General features: G+C 40.4%; 1 long non-coding RNA gene across 1 annotated transcript; it reads left to right on the top strand.

Moving 5' to 3' along the window:
• The first annotated feature begins 4,503 nt into the window (after positions 1–4,503).
• Positions 4,504–20,051, top strand: LOC148130565 (uncharacterized). The gene is made up of 4 exons (XR_015749892.1): positions 4,504–4,637; positions 5,324–5,481; positions 18,982–19,142; positions 19,241–20,051. It is a non-coding gene; the product is annotated as an uncharacterized LOC148130565 (long non-coding RNA).
• Positions 20,052–20,540: the final 489 nt, after the last annotated feature.

The raw sequence follows: 20,540 nt of genomic DNA, 5'->3' as shown, positions 1-20,540 counted from the left end.
ATCTTCTATATTAACTTCTCCCCATATTTCACTCTTTTTAATTCTATCTTAATTAATCATCTTAATTTGAGTCATTATATTTGTATCTTTTGTCCATTCTTTATTGTACCTTTGTCTCATTCCTTATAAAAAAAAAAAGAAATTTCTCCTGAAATCACTAATCAGAGTATGATGCCTTTCTATCTCCTGACTAAATTAATCAAATTAATCTTTAGAATACCCAATCCGATTTTGCTTGGTACATTCTAACTGAATAATACATCCAAAATAATTAAATACATAGTTAAACAATAGATCTAAATATTAAAAACAAATACTATAATGAAAATTTTATAATAACATCAATCCCATAATCTTATTAAACTCTTTAATTAAAGCTCAATATTCTAAATCTCCTCATATTATATTTTAAAACCAATCATTATTAACATTTCAACATTTTAATCTCTTATCAACTCTTAAGCCATTTAAGTTTTCTATTTCTAATACAATACTACCATATCATCTTATGTACCATGCAAAATCTCTTTGAAGAAATTATACTTATCCTTTATCCCTAAAAATTCCTTTTTTCCCATTTAATTTCAAAACTTTGTAGCTTTTCTCCACCTTTTCCCTTTCTTTCTTCTCCCAACAAACCTTTCTACCCCCTTCTTCTAGCCTCTGCCTTACTGGCTTCCCTTCTCTGTCATATTCCTCTTCCCTTTTGTTTACCATCCTTATATTGATTTTGCACCTTGTTTTTCCCTTTCTTAAATGTTTTTTTAAATCTTAAGTCCTTTATTTCTCTTCTCTTCCCTCTTCCTTCCCTCTTGGTCGAGTTCTGAGATTTATTAAAGATGGTTTCCTCTCCTTCTTCTTCTTCTGCTGTCTTCATCTGCTGCAATGTTTGTTGATAGTTAATAAGCGCCATTTCTAAAAAAAAGAAGGCTTCTTTCAAACCAGCTTTACCATTTTTTTGCTTGCTCATAATCTTTTCTCAGTTCCTCAATAGAAGGAGCCATTATAAATCTTTTCTTTTCTTTTCTCTTACAACAGTCAGAATATTCCAAAGGAAAAATAAGACAATCCCAAAGTTATCAGTCAGTCCAAACCAAGACAGAGTTCCCACTCTCTCCTCCTAGGGTAGTATCAATCAGAGAAAAAGAAAGTCCAAATCTGTTTCTTAAAATCTTATTGCAATATATTTTAGTCTTTCAATCCTTAAGGCATCTCCTCCAACAAAGTCTTAGCATACAAATATTTTTTTTAGTCCTCTTTTCCCACTCATCGCTTAAAGCCAGTTTTCACCTAAAAAAAATAGATTTCTTAATATTCACTTTTTATTCCGTAGAAAAAGAGGGTAAGCTATCCTTTCAGCACCATTAAACTGCCGCTTTTTTCCTCTTCTCGAAGGTATCATTCAGAAAGTCATACTTTTCAGGAATTTTGTTAAATATGTCTTAGAGTCCTAGGAGCCTTCTAATCAGCAGGGCCAGTTGTAGTCCCCATACATGTGGTTGTTGGCAACAAAACCCTTTATTTACTTTCTGATATAATTGGCTTCACCCACCATTCCTTCCTGTCATGTGATTCCTGTACGTTAGTAGCACCTAAAAAACTGAGGATGCCAGGTGAGGCTGCAACACATTTGCCAAGATACTCTTATGGGGAGTGGGAAGCAACATCGATAAAAGTGCAACCAAGATCAGATCTCAGATATTCTGAAAAGAAACCAACGGGCTCAAGTGAAGGTAGGTGGAAATCAACCATATCTGAACAATATTTTTTCTTTTAAAATTCAAGCAGATCAAATTCTGCTTGCATCATTTCTGTTTTTAGTTTTTATATCAGGTATAATAAGTAACTTTTGTTAAGGGAGGGAACATTTTTTGAAATTGTTGGAAGAAATATTGTTAGGGATATACACCCTAGCAGAACGTGCAACGGCAGTCTAGCAGACAGGCAGATATGTGTGAGATAAAAACGTTGTTGTAGCTTACACTCAGTAAGACAGATACACTGTGCAAGTTAAATAGTTTTTATTCCAGCAAGAGTTATAGCATAGTCAAAACAGTCCATATATCATACACTAATTTCAGTCCATCCGGGGTTAATCAGTTTGCAAAGTCCAGTGTCAAAAAAGAGGTCAGTAAACTTACAATCAATCAGTCCAGTGATATATCTCTTTTGCAGTCAGAGATATGAAGAAAAATCAAACCCCTTTTCTTTTCTTCTTTCAGCAAACACGCAGTTATCACCATCAAACTATCTTTGTCAGCATTCCAGTATAAGCCAAGGAAAACAGTGAGCTCTCTTGCTCCCTCTTATGGTGATTTTACAACCGCACCCAAAAACTTGGTTTACAGTTTAAAGTGATACATACACTTAAACTCACTAACATAGTTTATATATTATTCTACCCAAACTAAGTTAGGTAACCAATGTTATCCCTAACAAATATCCTTCTGGGTTCAGTTCCAAGTGGGGAAAAAGACACTGAAATCATGGAAGTTGCTTGGAAAGAAGGTTTATTGATGAATAGGATCACATGCCTTGGAGCTCTTGGGTGAAGAAAAGGGAAGAAATGCTGAGAGTCCCTGGGTTTTATGCCCTCTCTGGCTTTGAACTTCCTGGGGCACAGGAAAAGTATCCTGATTGGTTCCTATCAGAAGTCATAGCTTTGTAGGTTGTCTGTCTGTTAAGTTTGGTTGAAACTTGGTGGGTGATGCAACGAAGAGAAATTCAGTGGCTCCCACTGAATAAACATCTTTGTTATGTAGAAGGACTGGCCCAGGCCTTAATGTCCCATTAAAAATGGGGGTTGACTTTCTGCCTCTCTGAGTTTCTATTTCTCTTTTAGGGAAATATTCTGCCTTTTTAATATAACCTAAAATATTTCTGCTTAAATTGACCCTAGAAGATGATAGAGGACAGGAAGGCCTGGAGGGACGTTGTCCATGGGGTCGCGATGGGTTGGAATGGACACAACTTCGCAACTAACAAAAACAACAAAATATTTCATTTTCCTAGGAGAGGGGTGGTTTTTAACTTCCAACCAAACAAAAAATGTTCATCTTCTAAGAGTTGCGGGGAGCAATGATTTAGGTATGTCACTTGGGGAGTAGGATTGGAAAAAATATTGTTTTCTACTGTTTTCTGATACTGTTTAGAACTAAAATAAATGTAAGCCTGGTAGAAAGAAGTTTTTACAGATTTGCTTGTTTAACAAAATCCTTAACTTATGATCATTACTCTTTTTTCATTTTACTGTAGCAATTAGGCAGTGTGATCTGAAATTGCCTGAAAACTATTACCTGCAAAAACAGAGCTGAGACTGTCTTTAGCCTGCAAACAACAGTTTGACTCTCTGCTTTTATTCAGAGATAGTTTCACCATGCCAACATGTGGATTATTTCCAAGTGCAACTAGATAAATTATTTTTATTATGATTAAATTTTAATAAATGTGTACTTTTAGTCAGTTCCCTTGTTTTGCCATCAATAAAAGCAGCCTGAGTTTCCCTTGTGAAGGAAATTCAAGGTAATTTTAAAAAACCATGCATAAATAAGATTATTTTGAAGTGCTTGTCAGCTGATTTGAGATTATGCTGCTAGTAAGGCCTCTGAAAAAGCTTAGTGTTTTTCTAAAGAAAGATTTGATGTATTTTTCTGGAAAAAATTAAAGCAGATCAAACAAGAAACAAAAATGTATTCCTAAGGATACATTTGTTATAAAAATAAACATAACAAACTGAGTGCAAGATGAGCACAGCCATTTAACTGAAGAGCATGATTTATGAAAAAAAAATAAAAAAGAATCTTCAAACATCACTATCTTTTTAAAAGAAAATACTAAATTATGACATTTCTATGTTTGTTTATTACTGCTGCAAGACTAACCTGGAACTGTTTGAAAACTCTTTCATAAGATTTAAAGTAATGATTTTGTATTAATAGCACTGACTAGAATTACTTCTTTCCTCCCTTCCTTCCTTCCTCCCTCCCTCCGAAAGAAGGCTAAGAATAAAGAAGCAAAGTTTGCATTAATGGCAGCATCTTTTCTTGGGTGTCCTTAAGAATAGTAAATTATACCAGCACAGCTGGTGGTTTAAAATATAACATAAACATTGAGAATTCTTCATTTTACGAAGTATTTCTAAATTTCTTCTTAGGTACTCACCAAAGTAGACACTCCAAAATTCATCCTGGAAAAAAGAAATGTAGTTGTTTTCTTGTGCAATTGCAGACATATAAAAATGACTGATTGTAAGGGACATAAGACAGCTGCTCTATACTGCAGTGTAAAGTTTACCAATCACAAACATTTGGTTAACATTTTTCAACTCTCTGAGTCTTATTCCCAAATAGACATAGATGTGATTATGCTATTTCCTCCCCCGCCCTTTTTTTTTTTTGCAGAAATAGGCTGCAGCAAATCACAAACATATTATTGCCCTTGTACATTTTCTCTGCCCTGCAGAACATTAACTGCACTGTCTCTTGGTTTTGGGCTCTTCCCATAACCAACTTGAAGTACCGTCCATCGTTCCCTGAACTGACTGAAAACAACATCAACATAAAATATGCTACTTTCGTAGGACCAGCACTGGCAAATGGTGCTTCATATTATGGACAGGGATTGATGGGTTCCTTCAGGTTTGTTTGCTTCCCTCCTACTAAATATTTGGTCCAGTTTGGTCTAGTGGTGTCTAGTGGTTAAAGACCCAGGCTAGAAACTGGGAAACTCTGAATTCTCGTCCTGCCTTAGGCAAGAAATCTGGCTGGGATAGTTTGGGTCAGTCATGCTCTCTCACCCAACTGTTATGGGGAAAATAGGAGATGGAAGGAGTGGTATATGTTCACCACCGTGAATTATTTATAAAACATGGGGAAATATTTAACTTTTAAATATAAAAATTAAAATCTTGGACTGGAGAAGGCATGCCTGCATTAACCTAAAATTATCAACAGGTGTCAGGCTGAGTTATGTGGACTACAACCATAACACCCTGGTTAAGGGTTCTGCACTTGTATAGAAATGGTTTAGATAATAGATTCCAGAATGAATTATCTGCAGGTATTACAGCTGTGGACATACTTTGATTGAAATGCCACCAAGGGGGCTTGGCTGATAAAGGAATTAACTTGTCTGTATGGGAAATGTTGATTTTGAAAATACATACAGTTTCTTCTGTGTTTTCAAAAGCCTCTCTTGCTTCCTCATATGTACACTTTTCCTCGAGGCATTCTCTTTCTAAATCCCCTTGGAGAATTTCCTCAAAAAACATAAAAGCAGCACGCCTGGATCTTGTCAGGACTTGATTTGCATCTTCTGTTTCCAGGAACACTTAAGAGAAGGACAAGGGAAAAATCAGATTTCCCCCCAAAGAACCTTATCTCAGCCCAGCCTCTCAAGCGTGGGAAGGATTCAAAACAGTCTCATGCCTTTGTGCCCCACAGCTGGAATAGACCAAAAATATCCTTCCTTGGAAGATGACAGGTAAGATGATAATACCATGAAAGGGGAAAGATGGTGCACGGAGGATTATTTACCTTGTGGTTTGTATCTGCAAAAATTAATATGGGAGTTTTGCGCAAAATTCTCCTTCAATAATGGGAAAATGAATATGTTTGGTGATGGATTAAAATGGTAAATTGGATGGGACGGCAACAACTTTGGGCTCCACCTATGTGCTGAATAACACAGAAAACTGAGTGGGGATGGAAAGGCTCTTGTTTTTGTTCAGAAATATGTCTCTTAAGTATGAGAAGTTAAGTCCTGCTACTTTTGTTTCAATGCTTCATATGAAACAAATCTGCAGGCTTCGTTTTCCAAGCACACCTCCCTGGAACTAGAAGAATATCTATAGCAATAGAGAAAATAAGACAGAGAAGAGAAAAATATTCCGTTTCCTTCCTATGGCCCACTTCTTTCTGGTAAAATCCCAAATGCAACTAATTTAGTTTCACCACTGAGGCTTCTGTCTCAGTTTACCCTTAAGTGAGCAGTATATCTGATGGTACTCAATAGGACAATTTCTCAGTATCCTGCATAGGATTGCAGGCCCACTTTTTATTATTACAGGGTAAATGGCATGACTCATTTCTGGATGCTAAACTAATATAAAGCTTCCTTCTTCTAATTTATTTTTCCCTCCTGTGCAATGACAAACATTATTGGAAAATTCTTAAAAGTATAGAATAATAAGGGATTAGTATACCCTTTCCTTCTGCTTTTGCTTCTTTTTTGAAAAGTAAGAGTTAATATTATGTGAGCAAAATTTCCTACCTGTCAGGTCTACTGAGTGAGCCATAAATACAAATAAGAAAAAGCATTATCCATTTGCGAATTCCCATTTTGCTTCCCTAGGCGTAGTTTGCTGAATTTTGTCTGCCTAACCGTGGCCCTCTGATAAAGACATAGAATGAACAAAGTTTAAAGTACAACTTTGCAAGCCCGCTTCAAAAAAGAGGAGGCAGAGCAATGATAACACAGAATGTCAACAATTAGAGATTTCACTCAAAAGAAAAAGAAACCTTGAGAAAATACTTGTGGCATTTATACTATGTTTTATCTTGTTGGAAGAAATATCTTTCTGGATTCAGTTCCAAGTGGGGAAAAAGACACTTGAAACATGGAGGCTGTTTGGAAAAATGGTTTAGTTGTGGACAGGATCACATGGCTTGGAGCTCTTGGGTGAAGAAAAGGGGAGCGAGATGCTGAGACTCCCTGGGATTTATACCCTCTCTGGCTTTGAACTTTCTGGGGCACAGGAAGAGTATCCTGATTGGTTGTTGCAGAGGTCAAAGCTAGCTTTGTAGGTTGTCTGTGTGCTAAGTTTGGTTGAAACTTGGTGGGTGTGCAATGAAGGGCAATTAAAAGGCTCTGCCTGAAGATCTTTGTTATGTAGAATAGACTGGCCCAAGCCTTAATGGTTCATTAACATGGGAGGCTGAATTTCTGCCTCTCTGAGTTTCTACTTTCTTTTACGGGAAATATTCTGCCTTTTTAGTATGTCCTAAAATATTTCATTTTTCTAGGAGAGGTGTGGGTTTTAACTTCCAACAATCTGATGAACCAATATGCATTTTCAAACTGCACATGTGCATAAATGTCCTTCTGACTTTGTCCTTTGATATAAATACTGTATCGTAATATTTTCCACATTGCTGTTAGCTAGGCAAGCAGATAACACTGTGCTTATGGCCACAGTGGGAATGGTGTTTTATTGCCATACTTTTAAAAAATTCTTATCCTAATGTGCTTCACAAGGATCAATTGTGTTCGTATTTGTAACAAAGGGTAAAAGTTGTTATTTTTTAATAAAAAAATCAATATTTACATAAATATTTACAATATTTACATACAAGCCACACCCAGCCAGTCACGTAACCGCCAAGCCATGCCCAGTCAGCAAGCCACGCCCATCCTGTCACATGACCACCAAGCCACACCTACAAATTAGGCCAAGCCCACAGAATAGGTTGTTAAGAAATTTGAATCCTACCCCTGTTTAGAGGGTTTAAGAGATCTTGTAGTCTGAGAATCTTCTCACCCATTGTAGGAATCCCTGACCATCCTAGACAAATGGTTGAACTTTTGCTTGAAAATCTCCAGTGACAAAGAGCTTCAGACGGCAAGCTGTTTCACTGCTTAGTAGCTCTCAGGAAATTCTTATTTTGAGTCCGAATGTCTCTCTCTGAAGCTTCCACCCATTTGTTCTCTCTCTTGTCTTTGTCTTTCATGCATTCATTTAGCAACCATTTTGTTTAATGACTTGTTCATTGAAATGTAACACAGTCACTGAATGAGGACTGGTACAATATATTTCATCTTACCCATGTGGTGATTATGCTGCTCCTTTTCTCTGCTCTTCTTCTTGTCTCTTTTTCCTGGACTTCTACGTAAACCAAATGTATGAATCTCTTAAAGCCTTGACTTTTCTCCATATTTATCCAGTATCGATGTCTGCTTTTCTACATTCTGTTCCTTCTGCAGAAATCCAGAATTATATTTTCTATTCCCAACTGCATCACTTATTCCTCTTTCTCCGTTCACAAGGATTCTATATGTCCAAGAATCCATCTAATTCTTCCCATCAACACATCAAAACTGATAAAAAAAATCTTAGAACACTGAGCATTGATCTCAGAACTTTGAACACTTAATACTGATTTAATGCAGTGGTGGAGATACATATGTTTGGGATGCAAATATGATCAGCTTATGTGAGCTTCCTCTTGAGATTATTTTGTGTATAACTTGGCTTGGCCCTGTCTCCACTTCCCCTTAACACTACTTAGTTATGCCTTGGCCACTTTGTTCCCACAATGTCGCCTTCATCTCAATCCCAGCCTATGAGTGAGACAGGCATAAGTCATAATTAATTGTACAATACAAAATAATATTTCCTTTTATTCCAACACCATCCAAGAACAACCTCAAAGGTATATAAAATATCCTCAATTTGCTGGTCACTATGTAAATGCTACACCAACCATTTCTCTCTTTGCTTTTGGTCCTTCCTCTCACCCCTCCTTTTTTTGGTGATTTCCTTTCATACCCATTTACTTTAATTCATTTCCAGCTTATCTGTTTTCAAACGAACTTCTGCCTAGCTTTCAAAGATGGTACAGGAGACCATCACTATTTCATTTCAGAAAAAAACATGGCATGCTTGTGTTTATTTGCCACTTTTCCCATAATGGTTACCTTCTCTTCTGTAAGTACCTACCTGACTCTGTTGTTACATCCTGTAACCCCTACTCCTTTAACCTTAAACTATCCACTATTGACCTCACCCCATTCCTAAGAGGTCTGTAAGGGGCGTGCGTAAGTGCACAATTGTGCCTACCGTCCCTGTCCTATTGTCCCCATTTATTCGTACCTATTTCCTTTATTCTTACTCATGTTTATACTTATACCTGTTATCTTGTAAGCGATTGACAAATCAAATAAATAAATAAATAAATAAAAAAGTACCAGAAGACAGCTAATTGCTTAGGAACAAGGCAGCTTGCATTCTCACTTGAGGAATCTTGCAAAGTATACGTTGACATAGATCATTTTGAGTGTTGCCCAAAAACTAAGTGGAAGGAGGATGAGGAAGAAGAGCCAGGAGAAAACTAGGGGACAAGGTCTTTAAGTAATACCCTTGTTCGAAGCAGACTCGAGACCAGAGTTGCATCCAGCTCTTTATTAACTGTTAGTAACTTCAACCAAAGTCGACCCGCGGCAGCCCTTTTTATAGCGGCTGCTCGCGGCTCTCAACCCATGGCATTTATTTAAAACTCCCACCGCTTAGGCGGCCAATCAGAACTGTTGTTATCTACCAATCGCTAGGTGGCAGTATCTGTCCAATAGGAATGCAGTATTACGAGTATGCAAAACAAGTACATAACACCCCTCCCTCTTGGTTTGATCCAAGGTTACGTGATGTAGTCGCGTAAGTAGGCGGGGCTTTTGTGGGTCCTAGTTGACCTGCGCAGTTCAGTCTCTGCGTTGCCTTCGGGCAGTTCGGATAGGCTCGCCGTCTCTCTTGTTCTTCTCCCTGGAACCTCCTGGAAGGGTGAGTCAGGCTTGCCACTCCCGCTGTGCCTTGTTGGGTTGGTTGAGCGGGTGCTGTCGCTCCCTTCTGGCATGCTCGGGCAGGTAGAGTCAGCTTGGCTGCTCCTTCCCTGGTTCTCCTCCAGCTCTCTTCTTTTGAATTCGTCAAATGGTAAATAGTTTTTATTTCTTTTTGGGTTTTCAGCTTCTGGTTGGTGGTTTGTTAATGGAGGGTTTTCCTTTACTTTATTATTTAATGGTTCCCCTCCCTTTCTGGTTTTATTATTATTGTCTATTGGGTTTTGTGGATGTGTTTGCTCCATATTCCGGGGTGTGTCGGTGTTGCGTTCGATGTGTCGCGACCGTAGGTGGTCGATGTGTCTTTTCCACGTTCTGCCATCGGTTGTCTCTAGCCGATATGATCGGGGGCCTGTGATTTGCATTATTGTGGCCGGTAACCACAACGGGTCTCCGGTAAGATTTTTCGCATATACCAGGTCGCCTGGTATAAACGTGCGGTACTTACTGGAGGAGTCTGGTGGTTTCTCGGAGTTGTAGGTAGGGGGTAGTCTGTCCATTAAAAGTTCAGCTGGGCTCTTGTTTGTTGATGTGTACGGCGTTATATGTTGAATGGTGAGCATGGCGTTGATTTTGTCTTGCATGTCACCTCCTTCAATTTTTTCTAATGCTTCTTTTGTGTAACGAACCATGCGTTCCGCCCTTCCGTTCGCCGCCGGGTAAGCTGGTGGTGTCAGAGCATGTTGTGTACCTTGTTCTGTGAGGAATTGTTCAAAAGCTAAAGCTGTGAACTGTGGGCCATTGTCCGATACTACTACATCTGGTAGACCATGAGTGGCGAAGAGTTTCTTTAGTTGTTTAGTGACGGCTTCAGTCGTTGTTGAATTCATGATGCTGACCTCTAACCAGTTCGAGTAGGCATCGACGATGATTAAAAATGTATATCCCTTTGTGAGTTCGGCGAAGTCTATGTGGATCCCTGACCAGGGGCCTCTGGGTGTCTCCCAGTCAAGGACTGGTGCTAAAGGGGGGGGGTAGGTCTGGACGACTGACATTTATGACATGTTCTTACCCAGGTTTCGATGTCTTTGTCTATTCCTGGCCACCAGACGTAGCTTCTGGCCAGGGTCTTCATTTTTACCATACCCGGGTGTCCCTCATGTAACATGTTCAGTATGTCTTCTTGTAATTTTCGTGGAACAACAACTCTATCCCCCCACAAAATGCCTCCTTTTTCAATTGACAGTTCAGTTTGGTGGTTTTTGAACGGTTTAAAAGTCTCGTTTTTGTCGTTTTCTGGCCAGCCCCTCCCTACCCAGTTCAGGAGTCGGGCCATTAGTGCATCTTTAACGGTTTCCTTTGCGATGTCCGATGCGGTGATGGGCAGGTTCGATATTGTTTCAATTTGCAGGGTGCGTGTGGTGGGAGCTGGGTCGTCGTTGTGGTCTGGTAGGGGTGAGCGGCTTAATTTGTCGGCGTGGGCTATGGCTTTTCCTGGCCGATAAACGAGCTTGTAACTGTAGGCTGCAAGAAATTCTGACCATCTTGTCATCCTTGGAGACAGGATGTTGGGAGTGGCCCTGTCTCTTGCCAGGATTCATAGCAGTGGCTTGTGGTCGGTAATCAAAGAAAATGTCCTACCATAAAGGTATTCGTGAAAACATTTTACCCCCGAGATAGCAGCCAAGGCTTCTCTATCCAGTTGACTGTAGTTTCTTTCAGCTTTGGACAGCGTTTTGGAATAAAAGGCGATCGGTGCCTCTCTGCCATCAGGTAGTGTGTGGCTAAGTATTGTGCCTACGCTGAATGGTGAAACGTCGCAAGTGACAGTCAGTGGTAGCGTGTCGCTGTATTGGATTAATACAGATTTAGATGTAATTAAGTCCTTAATTCTTTGGAATGCAGCTTCTTCTTGTCGGCCCCATTTCCAGATGGCTTTTTTATTGAGTAGTCTATGCAGTGGTTCCGCTATTGTTGCCTTCTGCGGCAAAAAGACATTATAAAAATTAATGAGTCCCAAGAATGCCTGCAAATCCATTTTGTTTTTGGGTCTGGGTGCTTCTTTTATTGCTCGTATATTTTTTTTGGTGGGGTGGATTCCTGCTTCATCAATAAGATATCCTAGGAACTCAACCTGATTGGTGGCGAGTTGGCATTTTTCTTTTTTGACCTTGAGTCCTGCTTCTCTAAACTTTTGCAAGACTGCCCTTAGCCGGTCCTTTAGTTGTTTTTTATTTCCGGCTGATATCAATACATCATCAAAATAGGGAACCACCCCTTATAGTCCTTGGAGGAGGCGTTCCATCAGGCTTTGGAAAACGCCCGGGGCCACGCTGACACCAAATTGTAATCTGTTGCATTTTAAAGCCCCCTTATGCGTTACGATACTTTGTTCCTCTGCCGTCTCGGAATCAACCGGCAATTGTTGATATGCCTGCGCGAGATCGAGCTTTGCAAAAAAATTTCCTCCCCCAACGAGTGCAAAAGGTGCTGGACTACTGGAACGGGGTATACGCTCTGCTGCAATGCGTGGTTCAGGGTGGCCTTATAGTCACCACAGATGCGCACGGACCCATCTGGTTTCACGGGAGTTACAATCGGGGTTTCCCATCTTGCATGGTCGATTGGCTCTAACACCCCTTGTGTGATGAGTTTGTTCAGCTGCTCATCGATTTTTGGCTTTAATGCAAAGGGGATGTGGTGGACTCCCATGGAAAGGATAAGGCACAAGCGAGTGAACTCGGGATGGGAGTCTAGAGCAATTTCTAGTGCTCCCTTTTTATTGAGAATTTTACACATAGTAAGCATTCACATTGTGGATTACAATAATTAAAAATAATACACAGAATTATTTACAATTGTCTGAGCTGCTTGATTGTTTCTGGTGTTTACTTTTAATTTCCTTGTTTTGTCTAGGTGACCTTTAGGCAGACATGTATGTATAAGGTCTTAGATTAATCATTACTCAATACTGGAGTCAGAGTTATTCCCACATCTCCCCTGTTTTAGTTTTTGATGATCGCGGATGCCTCGGTAGCTTTTCGCCATCTGCAACAACAGCTCTCCTTCCGTAGGCTTCACCGACACATTCCTAAAAGTCCAGGGAGACATTGGATACAACAGCATACACAAAGAGAAAGTATAAAAAGCAATATCACTCCAACAATTAGGTGACGAATCCATGAACCATCTGGCAACCAGGACCAAAGTGCAGACCACACGTCCAGTCCCTCGTCTTCCGATCGTAATGGATTCTCATTCAGGGTTTGTTCCATATGCTGTATAGTAGCTGTAATGTTTGGAGAAAAATCAGAGATATACATGCAACAATGCGTATGAATCACAGGGCAAACTCCCCCTTGCGCTGCCAAAATAGTGTCCACCGCATATCTGGTTTGCAGGACAAAGTCAAGGATTTTTCCTTGCTCTTCTTCAAGCAGCTTTAGAGTTTTAATGGTTTCTTTAAACATAGTAATTGTCCAATTGTTTAAACGATGTAAATCTCTATAGTTCATCATGACTCTTAAAGGAGGAATAACTCCCCTCGATATCTGTGTCCAGTAGTCATGAGTCAAAACAGAGTTTACTTCCGTTGCGGAATGCGCATTGCGGATATGAGCAGTCCCCAATGATTTTTGAATGAAATGAGATGGGATTACTTTCCCAAAGGTGCAGACTCCTTTCCATCGTGCTGGCATGCGATCATAAGCCATCCGTCCACACAGCAACCATAGATTTGCTCCCAGGAGATGACCAACCGTATTTGGTTCAGCATAGATTAATTGTGCAAAGGATTCCGTTAACATAGCCAAATAAGTGGACGGTGGTGCGTATTTCCCATTTGCACATTTAGGCAACCGGTTGTTGTCCTCCGTGGTGGGACAACATGTAGCAGGAATATATGGGCACCCATTTTCATTGATCAAAGATGTGATAGAAAATTTAGTGATGTTATGCACAAAGTAAGTGAGATTTTTAGTTTTCATGTCATCCGGATAAACCCGACTTCCATTGCTAATAACAATTGTTTTATTGCAAAACGGATATGTCCCCAAGTAAGTCATATTCTCTACTGTCTCATTGTGGGTCCAGCAGATACCCGCCACCTCTTGGATTCGGCTTCCAAGATGCAATGTATTTATGTTACTTGTAGTCCAACTGTTAGACCACGTCCCCGAACAACCATAGCATTGTCCCTTATACCAGTCACCTTCGGCCAGAGGTACTGCAACCATTGGAAGCCCTGATGTTTTGTGAGTTGGCATGTGCATACATATCCAACAATCAGTTTTATTATGAAGGTTTGCTAGCTTCCCCATGTCCTGGATCAACGTGTTTCTTTTCCATTCCCCCAAATCCATCCCCTTGCCCCTTTGGCTGATGATAAGGATGCACACAGCGAGCAGGAACCTAAACAACTGTCCCCTCATCTTCAATAGCAGCGTATCCTCTGCCCCAAGTTATCAGCGGGACAGGTCCTCTCCACGTTGGATCTGGTAGTCTCCTATACCGAACTTTTGGTCTTGGCATACCTGCAGAAGGGGAGGAAGCAAAATGCCTGCTGGCTGCTGTAGCAGCTGGAGATCCTGTCATGTTTAAAAAATTTAAAGTGTACAAGGTAATATTAAGAATGTTTTGTATGTAAGGCAAGCCATATCCATCCACTTCCCCTGTTATTGTTTTTATGTGAAGGAGTGTCCTTTGGAAGTGGCCATTGGTCAATCCAGACTGGCTGAGAGGTTAACAATTGCAATTTTTCCATTATCCAATAACAATTTTTGTGCGAAATTGTGATAGCAAATCTCTACCCCACAAGTTTATATGCAAGGGCAACACAAGAGGTTGAATCCTTGCGGTCTCACCAGTTTCTCTATGCAATGCCTTCAACCAATGTACACTACTTCTAGCAAACTGCATACCACCCACTCCACGAACAGCCGGAGAATCCTCAAGCGCCCATTCATTTGGCCATTCCTTTTGGCGTATCACAGAGACATCTGCTCCAGAATCTATAAGGCCAGAAAATGATTTTTCTTGAATTTCAATTGTCATTTTTGGTTGGTCTGTAGTCAATTTTTTTGTCAGCGCTAGCAATTCTGCAGCAACTGGAGAACTGGTCATTTCAGTGGACCCAAAACCGCCAGTTCGTGGGATCCCAATTAAAGGATTCATAGGAATGTATGGAAGCAATAATAACTGGGCAATAGAGTCAGCGGCCATTAATGATGTAGGAGTATCAGTGTATAATTGTACCTTAATAACCCCTTTATAATCTTGATCAATAACTCCTGGAATAACAAAAAACCCTTTTTCTGATGCAGAAGACCTGGGAAGTACTAATCCCACTGTTTTTTCTGGCAGTGGCCCATGCAAATGAGTGTCCTCAATGTACACTTGATTAGGAAAAGTCACATCAATTGAGTTCAGCATTTTTAAACCCAAACCTGAACTCCTAGCAATTGCAGGCGATGCTTTTGTGACAGTCTTGGGAGCGGGGCTAGCTGCACGCCCCAAATTTAGTTTCCCGGATTTTGGTTCTGATCAGAGCGACACTGATTTGCCCAATGAAACCCTTTTTGCATTTTGGACAGACCGATTTCGGGCGAACGTCCCTATTTTTGGTTTTGTTAAATGCCATTCCCCCCAGGGCACGGCACTGGGCTTTAAAATGGCCAGGTTTCCCACAATTAAAACAATTCCTGTAGGTTTCATCCCTTTTTGTAATGCCATAGCCAAAGTCTCCATGTTGTAAGCCTGAGAACCCACCACTGCACATGCCTTTAACAGATCAGCCAGAGTAACCTCACCTCTAGCCACCAAAGGCTGTAAGATACGCTTGCAGTCAGCGTTTGCATTTTCAACTGCCAATTTCAGCAAAAGTTCCTTTGCTGCTTCTTCATTAGATATTTGTCTGGAAATAGCCAATTGTAGCCTTTCCACAAAATCGTTGTAAGACTCAGATGCTGTTTGCTTAATTTGAGAAAAAGACTGTGCTGGGGTTCCCACATCCTGGATGCAGGACAACGCCCCAAGGACAGCTGCCATAACCACTGGAAATACATGATCAGGCAAATTAGCAGCTTGATCAACAGTGGATTCAAACAAGCCTGCCCCATAGATTTGGTCTGGCGTATACAGCCCCCCTGAATTCTTTCCCCTAGTGATAGCTTCTCTTTGGTATTCTGAGTCAAAGACCACATACTGAGTAGAGCTCAATATCATTCTCATTAAATCTTTCCAGTCACTAGGAATCATGCGTGAGGTAGCCAAACTTGTCAGAAGCCCCTTTGTAAAAGGACTTTGAATACCATAATCTTTAACTGCTTTTTTAATTTCCCTAAGAACAGCTAAAGGAATCGGAACTCATTCAGTTTGCAGATTACCTTGAGCATTTATTTGCCTATTAACTGGAAGCAAATTCATTTGGGGAATCTCGTCAGGCTCTAATTTCCCTTCATTGAAAGCCTGATGCATCATTGCTTGAACTTTCCCCGTTTGTGATTGGATTTTCTCCTCTACAGGAGTAAGCGCTGTTGGGGTTGAGAAGGCATATTCCAATTTAGAAATTGGGGGTGCAACACAACTCCTTCATAAGGAGGAGGTTCTACTAAAGTTTTTAAAAGAGGTTGTTGCTGAGTTTCTAAAGCAGTCATAACAACCTTCCAATATATCAAAATTTCAGCTGTTGCCCGTGGCTCTTCATGAAAGATAGTTCCAATTCTCCTCCACGTGTCTAACTTTAAAGATCCCTTCTCTGGATACCAGGGACACTGCTGCCAGATCTCTTGCAGCAGCTCTTTCACATTACCTTTTGAAAGAACTATTTGCTCCCCCCCAGAGGGTTTAAAGATAAAGAAGTTTGTCCTAACTAACTTCAGCAGCTCACTAACATGCCGTTCCTGTGGCTGAGAGAGTTTTCCCCCCATGCTCCCTGAAAAAATCCTATTGTCCAGCAATAGTTAAGTATGTACTTTACCTATTCCAGGCGAGGAAACACGGAGGTCCGGACACGTACCACCCGCAGTGGATCACGTCGGGGTCACCACTTGTGGTGGACTCCCATGGAAAGGATGAGACACAAGCGAGTGAACTTGGGATGGGAGTCTAGAGCAATTTCTAGTGCTCCCTTTTTATTGAGAATTTTACACATAGTAAGCATTCACATTGTGGATTACAATAATTAAACATAATACACAGAATTATTTACAATTGTCTGAGCTGCTTGATTGTTTCTGGTGTTTACTTTTAATTTCCTTGTTTTATCTAGGTGACCTTTAGGCAGACATGTATGTATAAGGTCTTAGATTAATCATTACTCAATACTGGAGTCAGAGTTATTCCCACAGGGGACACGTCTGGCCTTTAGCCTGATGGGGGCTATTTTCGGGTTTAGCCTAAATGAGATAGGGGTCCAACGGGACTTGCCTAACGTCCGTCGAATACGTCTTGGAACTCCTCCATCAGGTCTTTTTCCCAGTCTGTCTCGGTGACGCTGTTGATTTCTGTCACTTCAATTCCCAGAGGAGCAAACCATTCTAAACCAAGCAGGCTGGAGCGGTCTCGGTCAACGATGGTCAATGGAAGAATTTCAGTGTGTTTCTTGAATTTTACCTTGAAATGTCCCAATCCAACTACCGGAATCTTGTTTCCTTGGTAGTCTTTTAACATCAGACTTTGCTCTTCAAGTTCTTTTCGTCGTATGTCGGGTATCAAGTTTTTTTTTATTGTGTTCCATGATACCATTGACAGATATGAGCCAGAGTCTACTTCCATTTCACATGGTACTCCTTCTATCTTGACCTTTATTCGAACCTTCTTAGCATCTGTTGCTCTGGCATTTCCAATCATAATCGTCTGATGTGTTTCTTCCTTCTCGTTGAGTCGCTGACTTCTATTTTCCCGGCTCCAATGACTTCCGGTTGGCTTCTCCTTAGTTCTGGGGGGTGGTGGTGCTGCCACGTCTTTTTGGACTATAGCTCTTTTTGTTTCAGCAGACCCTTGCAATGTGCCCCCGTTTTTCGCAGTGTCTGCAGATGGCGTCCAGAAAACGGCACTCAGAATGCGGGTGATTTCCTCCGCATCTGGCACACTGAAAATCAGGTTTTTCCCCCCTTCTTTCTCACCAGTTCCGCTCTGACTGGAGTTTGTTTACCTCTTCGTCTTCTTCCTCAGAGTCGGTTGATGATTCGATGTCTTCATGGTGGGTGGTTGCAGTAGTGTGTTTCTGGCTACCTTCCGCTTTCTCTACTCTGGCTTGGACTGTTGGCCGTATTCATTTGCTTCATTTTTGCCGCAGATTTTTTTGCTGCCTCAGCTGCGGTTGCTTCAGCAATGGCTTCATTTGCAGTAATGTTTGGTCGATTAAGCAGTTTGCTCTGCAGGGTAGCATCTCTCAATCCGAGGACTATGCGATCCCTCATAGCTTCATCCATGTTGAGGAATTCGCATGCTCCTCCAATGTCCCTTAGTGCTGCTACAAAGTCCCCAAGTCTCGCCTTCTCGTTGATCCCTTTTATAAAATTCGTGTCTTCAAATGAGGTTTGACACAATAGGCGCGTAATGGGCTCTCAGCATCCGATTCAGGTCCGGCCATGCCATCTGTTTGACATCGTTCGGTTTCGCCAATGCCTTCACCATTTTAAAAATGGTCGGACCGCAATGTGTCAGGAATACGGCTCTCTTCCTCTGGTCAGTGATTCCTTGTAGTTCGTTGCTTTCCAGGAACACCAGGAATCTGTCAATATATGATTCCCAGTCTTCTTCAGCTGGGTTGAACGGTGCGGGTGGCGAGTTGTTGCCAGCCATCTCGTTGATTTTTCAGCTTCCGTTGCCACGTGCTTACGGTCTTTGTTCCTTTGATCCCACCTTCATCGCCAGTGTTCTATCGCCAGAACAAAGCAGACTTGAGACCGGAGTTGAATTCAGCTCTTTATTAACTGTTAGTAACTTCAACCAAAGTCGAGCCGTAGAAGCCCTTTTTATAGCGGCTGCTCGCGGCTCGCAACCCATGGCATTTATTTAAAATTCCCGCCACTTAGGCGGCCAATCAGAACTGTTGTTATCTACCAATCGCTAGGTGGCAGTATCTGTCCAATAGGAATGCAGTATTACGAGTATGCAAAACAAGTAATAACAACCCTCTTCATTCTTGTTGCAATGCCTTTATTGGGGACCCTTTCCCTGGTGAAAGAGAAAGACAATGAAGCCAGAGGCCAAACCCATCACGTATAACAACCCGTATAACAACTTTTAATCCATGAACGAAGGCAATACAATTCAGTAGGGACTCAGCATAGGCAGAAGCAATCCAGAGGTTTTGTTTTTTTTAAAAAAAAATAAAATGTTTTAGGTAAAGTTCTATTTTCATGTCTGCTTAGGCTTATTGTAAGTTCCTATTCAAGGGGGGGATTGCTCTGATTTTATATTCTATTTCAGGCTGTCCAACTTTTCAAACTTTTCAGAGAATTAGAGCTGTGCAGGTCTGCCAAGAAGGAAGCACAGATTAAGCCTTTAAACTTGCTTCCCTTTTATTAATTGCTCCAGTCATTTGTGATCACTGAACCAGTTGTTATATTGGTGGAATCCCACCCCTGTAAGTAAGTGCTATTACTATTTCTATCATATCTTATATAAGATGTAAGCAGACACTTGCTGGATTAGACCCTGGCCTGTCTACTCCTGTTTGTTCTCACAGTGACCAACCACCTGCCCCACAAAAGACCATGTCTCCCAACTGATGCCTTCAGAGGGGATCAAAATCCATCAAAGCTAACGGCCGTTGATCCCAGGATTTTCATGAAGTTGTCCAACACTTTTTTTTGAAGCCATCCAGCACTACTTGAAACTCTCTTTTCAACTATTTTTCATAAATGGAAAAAGGAAAACATTTTGTAAGAAACAATTTACAAAAAATGTTGTCTTAACCTTTGCTCACTGAGCCTTTGACTCAGTACGCTGAACTCAACTCACTGGACACCTAAAGCCAAATTAAAGTACTGGTAGCTATATGTCAGCCTTCTGTCCTCCTCCTTCCACTTCTTCCATAACAAATTAGAAATAGTTTTTAAATTGTTTCTCCTTTTTCCTGAATGATATTAAAAAATAAATTGCACGTGTGCTTTTTCAACCAAACAGAGTGTTTCCATATTTACCAAAAACACATTCTTTACAGAATAGGCAATCACATTGAAATGTTCTAGTGAATAATAATATACTAGCTTTTACAATGTCTATCTGTAGTATTGATCTAGTTTATATGAAACAACTATTTCTGTTAGGCATATTAAATCAAATACATTCTATGGAATTAATTCATTTGAAATGATTGCAATTTACTGCATGTAGTGGTGTTACAGCTTGTTGCAATTAAGTAGATAGTTTATGGACTTTTAGATTTAGAGTAAATATCTATTATAAATTTTTGGACATAAATTAAATTCCTACTTCCTACAACCACAGAACTATACTTTCGGATTGTAAATAAAGAAATGTGTTTATAAATATGCACCTTACTAGTCTTAACTGGTCTTTTATTGATTTATTTTTCCATCGTGATCTTTTATTTATTTTTTATTTATTTATTTATTTATTTATTTGATTTGCCAATTGTTTACAAGATAATAAGTATAAGTGTATACATAGTTGTGAATACATGAAATGGGTACATATAAGAAAAATAAAAGAAGAATAAGAGAAACAATAGGACAGGAACGGTAGGCACGTTGGTGCGCTTATGCACGCCCCCTACAGACCTCTTAGGAAAGGGGTGAGGTCAATAGTAGACAGTCTAAGGTTAAAGTTTTTGGGGTTTGGGGAAGAAACTACAGAGTCGGGTAGTGTTAAGTTTGGAGAATAATGGAGACCAGACATCTGACCAGTGACTTCAACTCTTTAATAATAGTAAATAGAACAGAACAGAGCGAGGCTATGGGCAACAGCAACCCTTTTATAGGGTTAGCTGCTACTTTATTAACCAATGACATGTGCAACAAGTT

The sequence above is a fragment of the Notechis scutatus genome, chromosome 5, assembly GCF_049901735.1.
Source record: "Notechis scutatus isolate UNSWTSFEM ecotype Mainland chromosome 5, rNotScu1.2, whole genome shotgun sequence".
Classification (NCBI taxonomy): Eukaryota; Metazoa; Chordata; class Lepidosauria; order Squamata; family Elapidae; genus Notechis; species Notechis scutatus.
Note: the sequence above shows the minus strand (reverse complement) of the source record. Positions and strands in the feature narration are given on the sequence as shown.